Raw genomic sequence first — 9,289 nt, 5'->3', positions numbered from 1 at the left:
AATGTTCTTTACAGTGGCCGTGCACCCGCCGCGGTTGCTCAGTGGCTAAGGCGTTGCGCTGCTGAGCACGAGGTCGCGGGTTCGATTCCCGGCCGCGGCGGCCGCTTTTCTGATGGAGGCGAAAAGCAAAAACGCCCGTGTGTACGAGATTTCGGCGCACGTTAAAGATCCCCAGGTGGTCAAAATTAATCCGGAGCCCTCCACTGCGGCGCGCCTCATCGCCTGCGTTGCGTCGGCGCGTTAAACCCCTACAATCAATCAATGAATTACAGTGGCCGTGCGGGGTGAAAGAAATGAGCGGGCTGTAAACAGCAGTCACACAGCGATTCGGGGCGATCGGGATACCGAGCGTGAAACGGTGGAACTACGGTCGCGGTTAGAGAAGGTAGAACTCCTTTTGGGAGCCACAATGGAACTACAGAGCAAAAAAATGCAGCTAAACGCCGGCCGTCGAGACAGCGGGCGACGGCGCGCGGAATGCGATACTTGCGGCGAGTACGGCCACATAGGTAGAGAAACTCGTAGCATGCACCACCCCAAAACCAGCAACAAAAGACGAACAAGGCGAGCCTCACTATTAACACCGAAGCTGGGATGGCAGAACGATCAGGGCGGTTGGGTTTGCTCCTAGAATACCTGCGCGGTTCTTAGGTCTGCCTTGATTGTTCTCTTCAAGCCGGTGCAGATGTTTTTATACTATCAGCAATGTTGTACTTGTGCGTGCAAGCCGCTGTCACACCCTTTCAGCCTGGTTTGTCTGATTATACCTTGGTTGGTTTCCTTTTTGTTGTCGTTGTTGGTATTGTTGAGACGTCATGTATAAATTAGCGTAGTTTCCTATGATTAAATAGTAGGAATTTGGCGCCTGTGTGTGTCGTTTCCTGTCTTGTGCGTCCCCGTCTCGTTAACATCACGTTTTCTCATTGCTTTCAGTAGATAACATACTGTGGCCATTTTAAGAAAAATCATGCTCCCGTAAGTCTAACGACGACGATGTTTGAAGGCGAAGCTTTAACATGATGGATTCTTTGGTTGGCCAATCCCACACTGCGAGTATGTAATACTGCGGAAGTACGCACCCCTTTTCTAGAAAACCCACAGCAACCCTCAGGTGTGCACTCCATAGTTCGGGCTGTTAGTGTACGGCGCGAATCAGTACCTGTGGCTTGGCGTCCACTTCGGCCATGACAAAATGGAGCAGACCGATAGACGCCGGCTTCATGGGGCAATCGGATAGACGCCAGGTATCATTTCGCTCACTGGAAGCGTTTTAGAGAGATAGGCTTTCTCGGGATACTTAAACCCAGAAATTTTGCTCTGTCTGTATGTCTGTTTGTTTGCCTTTCTGTCGGTCTGTGACTCGATTCAGCCACCCGGCCAAGGTAACACAATGCCTGCGCAATAGTCTTATACAGTCACAGCTAAATCTACCCGTATATGTCCGTTGTAATGTTCATACTAGTGAACATTGTTGAAGAAGAACAAGACATTACGCAAACCTAAGACAATAAATTAATACAGAAGTGATATTTTCAGTGTTTCTTTATAAAAAATCATAGATGCTTGATTTTTTTTCGAATTGAATACTTCATCAACTGCAGAAAAAAAGAATTCACTCCGCCGTCGCCTGCTGTCACCCAGGCCACTATAGCTTCTGGCGCCATTTTAAGAAATCAACCGGCAACAGTTACGAAAGGTTCCTAGGTTGCGCGTTCTGCTTGGAACGCACGTGGAGTAGGGCAACGTGGTTCTATGCACCTTGAAGTAGGGCACCTTGATTCACGCGCGTCTCCGTCGTACGGCAGCGTTGGCATCGAGACACACGGCCTGGAGCGGTGGAGCGCGGTAAATTTAAAATGATTTAAGGAAGCCTTTCGCGTCTTTACCTTGGCACGAGCGCGACGCAAGAGGAACAACATAAGAGGTGAGCGGGAAAGCGAAGGGAGGCATTCACTAGGCAAAAGTCGACAAATACTATCGTCTTTTGTCGACATTTACAACAAAAGGAGCAGATACGCGGCCAATATTTTTTTCTCTTCACCCAGGATCATTCATCATCATCGTCAGAGTTGGGTTTCCTCCAGGCCGTATTGGCATACAATGACATCAGCGGGGTAACAAAAGCTTCGCTTTAACAGCTGAGAGAAGCGCGGGAAGAAGAAAACGCCACAAAAATAAAAAAAAATGAATTATGAGATGATGATTACGATTGCGGTGGTGCTGATGACGCGCGTGGTAGTGGTGATGATGATGATGAGAAAATCCGCTATGCTATTGAACACTGATGAGCTATTCCGAATGTACTGCGTCACTAATAAAATAAGTGATTACGTGCTTTTGGAAGAACATAAAGAAATACCATATAGAGTTTACCCAAGATGTAACGGGCCTCTATGTAACGAATTTCGGTATTTAACGAATTTTTTCAATTCCCCATTTCCGCCTTCATTGAAGCCCGTGTGTTTGCAACCTCTATTTGACGAAGGAGTTGCGATGGTTAACCTGGATGCAACGAATTAGGTACGCTGACGAGGCATGGTTTCTTGCCTTTTTCCTGAAAAACCGGCTGGCGAAATGCACTAATTTCACAAATTTCCCCCGCACCGCAATCTCTCGTGCGTTTCTACGTGTGAGTGCGGTGTCGGTTAGGTGCTAGGCGTGCCTCTAAGCGTGTAGGCGCGTGTGTCCCCCGATAGGCTGATATCTATGGTGAGTGAGTGAGTGAGTGAGTGTGAGAGGGAAAGATGTTCCCAGCCAGCACCACATATGTATCGCAGGGGATATCTATGGTATGGGTTCGGGGATGATTTCTGCTGCCTGAATGCGAAAAGATTTGTCTTTTCAAGACATGCCCGCAATTTGAAATTCCGTCTCCGCCGGCGAGAAAGAAGAACGTCACCGCCCGCTGCAGTGTCCCAGCTAGCATACCTTCAACAATTTTGACGGCACAAAAGACCATGAAGTTCGCGAAAAGGCGCCCTTTCAGCATTTGTTTGGTTCTTGAAACGCGTTAAGGCACCGAAAAGAATCAAAAAGTAAAAATGATACTTAGTTACGTTTGCGAATTTAGGGGCCCTGTAGTAGCAGCAAGCACAAATCATGCAGTTTTTCAGTGGGAAATATATCCTTGAACAAGGTTGAGTTCAGCATCACTGATGAATAGAATATTGGTTTCGGTTCTGCTCCATTCCCACGAGCTTTAACTCGAAATCTGCACGTAACAAAAACCTGGATGTAACACAAAAAATGAGAATTTTTGTCAACTTCGGTATATCCAGATTTAACTGTAATGTTTTTTTGCCACTAGACGTGACTATGCCTCACTGCACCAGCACCCTATGAGCGTAAGAGTTTGTTTGGTGCTGTTGGAGTTTGAAAGGCGTAGACTTCAAACTGCGTATGAAAAGAGCAGTGACTACTGCGAATAGCAGACAGCACAACAGCAGTCGGGACATTTCGCCACCCAAACTACGCGGCAAATAACTTTGCCTTTATAATGGCCGGTTAAGTCAAGGGGGAACAGTGGTGTGGCATGTAAACTGAAAAAGTTCATAAAGATGTTTACTCTCTCTCTCTCTCTCTCTCTCTCTCTCTCTCTCTCTCTCTCTCTCTCTCTCTCTCTCTCTCTCTCTCTCTCTCTCTCTCTCTCTCTCTCTCTCACACACACACACACACACACACACATACACACACACACACACACACACGCACACACGCACACACGCACACACGCGCACGCGCACACGCGCACACGCGCGCACACGCGCACACACGCACACGCACACGCACACACACACGCACACACTCACTCACTCACTCACTCACTCACTCACTCACTCACTCACTCACTCACTCACTCACTCACTCACTCACTCACTCTCTCTCTCTCTCTCTTTGAGGTTACCAAATAAATTTTATTGACTTGATCTCAGCGGAGGAATTAAGATAATTATAAATGATTTTGTGAGCTTTTAGCAAATACTGGCTCGCAGATCACAGCTTCAACTACGCCCCTCATGTGTCCCACGCTTACGCTTCTGCAGGCTTGATTAATATTGCCACGAACCAGGTTTTGGGATTCTGTGTTTACGTTTTGTTTTGCCGACTCGCTGCGCCGGGCTTGTTACCTGTGTTATCCGTGGGCCAAGTGAAGCGCATGTTCTATTCTTTATGCAGCACGTGTGATCGCCTTTGATAGAGAGAGTGTCGCGAACTAACCTAGAATAATCTACCATGATCTACAGTGTTCTGGGTGCAATTCGACAGTTCGAGAAGCCCTCGCGCGGAGACCGCAGAGCAGACGCCGCGGCATTCGACTCACCGATGCTCGCCTGAGCACGTCACTTTGTTGGCTGCTGCTTCGCGGCGTGTGTATTATTTGAGTTGTTAGGGGAGCACAAGTTCGCTCCAATAAACTTGTTTTCCTTGAAGACAACTGCGTCGTCTCTGGCTTCGTGACAATACCTAGTCTGCAACACTTCCGTTAACAGCTTTCACTCCTTCCTTTGCGTCTGAAAGCACTGCGAATGCTATAGTTACCACCAGCACGGGGAAGCACTGCGTGATTTCCTCGTCGCAACAGATACTCCTTCCCTTTCTGCTTCGCTTTTGTAGCTTTCCTTTTAAAGTAGCTACAAACTGCGTTCATTCCTGCAACTACAAGAAAGCCGGCCGATAGCCGCTACACTGCTGCAATGACTTAATTCCAGCGGTCAAAGGAGGCCACGACCACAGAAGAGAGAAACATTTTTGAGCAGGTTTCTAAGTTATCGGTTGGGCATGGAGCAGAAATTTTTGGCTGAGGTACTTTGACACCCCCTAATTTAAGTGCAGAAACTGCTGGCTGACTGCGTTCTAAAAGCTTTTAAAATTTCGGAAAAAGTTGAAAAAAGGGTCCTTAGGATCCCTTTAAAATAGTTGGAGGCGTGAAAGTGGAGACGAGGATGCTCTCCGCTTGTTCCAGGAGCCGAAGCTCCCCATCAATATGCTGCGTACACTCCCCACTCATCTGGCCAAACATACTGGTACTAGCTACGTGCTGGTCACACAGGTGTTCCGGGCAACGAGCTGGCGCATGAGCTCTCACGTGCTCCGTCCCAACCGGGAGACTAGGAGACGCCCTGTCTAACCCCTTTCCACCCCCCACGCAGCCGCGACAAGCCCGTCTCCATCGACGCCAGACTGTGCAACAGTTAGTCAGGGATAGGCAGACTCTTCCGTTTCCCTCTCACCTGTTACCCCGGGCAGATGCTTGTCTTATGCGGCAAGCGCAAACGAACAGCCCTCCAACCCCACACATACTACATCGACTAGAAGGCCATCGCAGCCCTGCACGGTGCTCTAAGTGTTCTGGCTTTCTCAATACGCTGCATGTTCTTTGGGACTGTTCTGCTTCGCAACTATCGCTCGCAATTCATCGGAAATCCCTTTCAGCTACTCCTGCTTCTCTCCAAGACTGGCTCGCGCAGCCGGAGGGAAGAGACTGAGTGGCCTTCTGGCGAGCTTTGGTGGCTTACGTTCACCAGGTTCTCCCGTCTGTATAGATATTTTTTTCCTTGCAGAACCTCGGACTTTGGGGCTTTTTTTCTTTGCTTTTGTGTGTCAATAAAGTTCACTTAAACAACAACTTGAACGATGACAAAAAAATAACTGATGGACAAATGCTTGGACTTGTGTTATTGCCTCCCTGAACTGCTAACTTTAATATGAGTCTTACTAGCCAAACAGAAAATACTTCACGTTTTCTGTAATATTTAGCGGTATCCACAACAAAAATTGCTATTTCTTCTGCGGTGTAGCTCCACGCCTAGACATGGGAATATGCGTACAACATCTGAACATTCTCGCCTCACGAAGATGATGCGGTGAGATTTGTCCAGTTAGGGACAGCGCGGCAATCCAATGGAGCGAATTATGTACCCCAGCGAACCAAGAGGCTCTGAAATTGGAGCACGCGTTAGCGGAATGCAAACAAAGCCAACTCAGGGTCCACTCAACAATACGAACCCACAGAAATATCATTGTCTGACGTCACTCAACGCACGGAATTAGTAAACCATTCGGCTATTGGCGCATGCTACCGAGAGCGCCTGTGTCCCCTTTCGATCAACACGACAAGGGGCAAAGAAGTGCTTAAGCAACTTGAAGGCTGTGGGAACAGCAACTGTGTCGAGGAAACGTAAGCGCTACACGGCAAGTCAAACGTGAGAAATGCACACTAAAGGAAAAAAAAACACGGCATTTACTGGCGGTTACCACGTGTGCGTTCAATGTCCTTTTATTTTGCGTCCCTAGATCACGCTTCCCACGCCAGCTTGGTGACCCCTACAAAACGCCGATTCTACCCGACACCGCCCTTGAGAGGCGAGCACAAATAAAAAGCGCGAGTACCAACACCGACGCAAGCGCGTTCTCACGCACTGCAGACGACACGCGCATAAAAAAGCCGTGTCGCGAGCACGTAAAGCTCACAGTCACACCAGGAAGCACCTCAGCAAGTCAGTGAATTTCCAGCGCAATTCAACAGGCGTGCACGCAATGGAGCCCAACACCACCAGCGCGGCGAGCGGCGTCGGGGTGACGGCTGCTGATGCGGTGTCGGCGCTCTTCATACGCGATCCCCGTACAGCCGAGTGGCCTCTCGTGGGAAGCAAGTTGTTCCTCGTGCTGCTCCTGTCCATCTACGTCTACTTCGTTAAGATCGGAGGGCCCCGGTTTATGGAGAGCAGAAAACCCTACGATGGAATCAAGCCGATCATCCTGCTCTACAACGCCGCGATGGTGCTCCTCAACTGCTACTTTGTGGCGGGCTTCGCTTCAAAGACGTACCTTGGTGGACGCTACAGCTTCTTCTGCCAGGGCGTCGACTTCGGCACGCGCGATGAGGAGACCATGAACATGCTATCATATGCCTGGTGGTACCTGTTTGTACGCATCGCCGACTTTCTGGACACGGTGTTCTTCGTGCTGCGAAAGAAGGACTCGCACATAACTACACTGCACGTGGTTCACCACGTATTGGTGGTGTTCAACGGGTGGTTCGGACTGGCTTTCGGAGCTGACGGCCAGGCCGCCTTCGGCCTCATTTTAAATGGCTCCGTCCACGTGATCATGTACTCCTACTACTTCCTCTCGTCCCTGGGGCAGGCCGTTCAGAAACATCTGTGGTGGAAACGCCACCTGACGCAGCTACAGCTAGCTCAATTCGTGATACTCTTCTGCCACATTTTGATTCCGTTGTTCAACGAATGTGGCTACCCTCCTGTTCACATCTGGATTTTGCTGCCCCAGGCCGTTTTCTTTTTTGCTATGTTCACGAGATTTTATAACAAGAGCTACAACAGCGGCAAGAGACCCGATGCTAGGATTCAAGGAAAAGCTAAAGACCAGTGAGTACCACACTTGTCAGGGCGCTTGGCCCCTGCAGACCTAAAAGCGTAGTCCTGGTCGGACGTCACGGGGGATGAGTAATCCACTATCCCGAATGCAGCAAGGGCGTGTTTGTGGCCGCATCTAGCTTTCCTGCGTACTCTTGCAATCCTTGTGACCCGGAGATGCATGCAACTGGTTGATTAAACGCAGGGCGGTGGTACGACGTCTTGGGGAGGAGCACCTGTCGATCGTGCCGTGATTTAGGCATCGTTGCACTGCGACCGCGTTCTCAGGGGTTTTCACTTTCTAAAACAAACGAAACAAACGTTCTTGCTGACCTAGGCTGTAATGTTGCGCCCCTTAAAAGTGGCAATAATCCTTACCACAAACTCCAATTATGTTTCCTGCGAGGTCGAGTGGATATAAACACGAACCGGACCCAGGTTGGCACGCTTCTTACGATTCCGATCATCTCGATCTTACCCCATCGTGTCCCGAAGCATTTACCGTGCCTTTTAAGTGTCAGTCTTTGTAAAATAAAGAACGCTCCGTGCAATGACTTCTTGCAAGGGTGCCACCGCCATTTATTTCTCCTAAAGGAGGGCGCAAAGTTTGGGAGGACTTTTTTAAAATAGATAAATACTTATAGTAATGTCACTCCTTATCAAAACTTGTTGCTGAACTAGTTGGTACATATTTTAAGGAAGAAGAAAACCTGGTGCAAACTAGACGTAGACGAAAGAAACGAGGTAAGACATATACAGGCGCCACATATGTAGTGGCGCCTTTATGTCTTACCTCGCTTCTTTCGTCTCCGTCTAGTTTGCGCCACGTTTTCTTCACTCCTTATCCCTGACTTTACATTCGCTCCTTAAAAGTCTTCCATTTTCGTCACATTTTTTTTACATTTTCTTCCCATTACATTCTGTCCTTTGACGTTTTAGGTCTTGCAAACAGATACAGACTCTAAAATGTCACTTTATACATCTCAATTCAATACAATAAACAAACAAACGTGTCCCCTTCGTCCTGTGTCTTGCCTACTGCGCTATACGGTGTTTAGATGGAGTACCAACTAGCTCGTACCCATACGTTGTTAAATGACAACCTGCGACTGGCTGCATTCGCTAAGGGAAAATGGGTCGGGCAGTTCTCTGGGATTTTCTTCTTGTTGTTCAGCCTTTTTTCACGATTCCGCTGACTAGCAGCACATTTCAAAAGACATCAAACCTAACTTATAGGAGCACCGAGTTATAATGGCCTATGTCGAAGGAATGGCTCTGTTAGCTGATCCTGCCTACGGCAAACCAAATGATTTCAGCATCCATATACTTTGAGCAATCATATCATGAAGTATTTTGTTTTAAAAGCGTGCAAAGTGCTGTTATTAACGTGTTGTTCTTTCTCTTTGCAACTACAGCGAATAAGAAGTAATTATCAAGTGTGGGCTGCTCTTTATGAATATTGTCGCTTTCACCCTGATACCACGAAATTTTACTGTACTAAGTTTCTTGGTAGAAGGGTGGCAGGAGAGGCTCTGTTGCCCTGGTACTACCCGAATGTTTTTTTCGCCTAACGCTTGTATTCTTGGTTTGTACAACTTCCCATAAACGGGTCTTCTGTCCAGCAGTATTTTCTCATGCTGACAAGTCTTTCCCCTGTTGATCGGTTCAGTTAAGCTTTCTTGAAAGTTGTTTAAAAGCCTAGCATTTCGGAAGAGCAAACATGTGGCACCTGTGAGCGCACAGGGCCCATTTTATTCTGCACGACCATTTACACCCCTTTTGCTGTTGCAAGCTGCAGTTTTAAGGGAACCTCGTCGCTCGAGGCCAAGCCCAGAAAACGGTTCGTTCCTCGTAGCACCAATATGACCTTCAAGCTCAGCCAAGGTCAAGCCAGCTCCCGGTGTGGTTGCGCA

At 48.3% G+C, this 9,289-nt stretch overlaps 1 pseudogene; it reads left to right on the top strand.

Annotated features, from left to right (window-relative positions):
* Window positions 1-6,484: 6,484 nt before the first annotated feature.
* Window positions 6,485-8,197, top strand: LOC144173468 (very long chain fatty acid elongase AAEL008004 pseudogene; annotated as a pseudogene).
* Window positions 8,198-9,289: the final 1,092 nt, after the last annotated feature.

Source organism: Haemaphysalis longicornis, unplaced genomic scaffold, assembly GCF_048455015.1.
Source record: "Haemaphysalis longicornis isolate Haplotype H1 unplaced genomic scaffold, Haemaphysalis longicornis Haplotype H1 scaffold_3, whole genome shotgun sequence".
Classification (NCBI taxonomy): domain Eukaryota; kingdom Metazoa; phylum Arthropoda; class Arachnida; order Ixodida; family Ixodidae; genus Haemaphysalis; species Haemaphysalis longicornis.
This window is presented reverse-complemented; position numbering and strand designations above follow the sequence as displayed.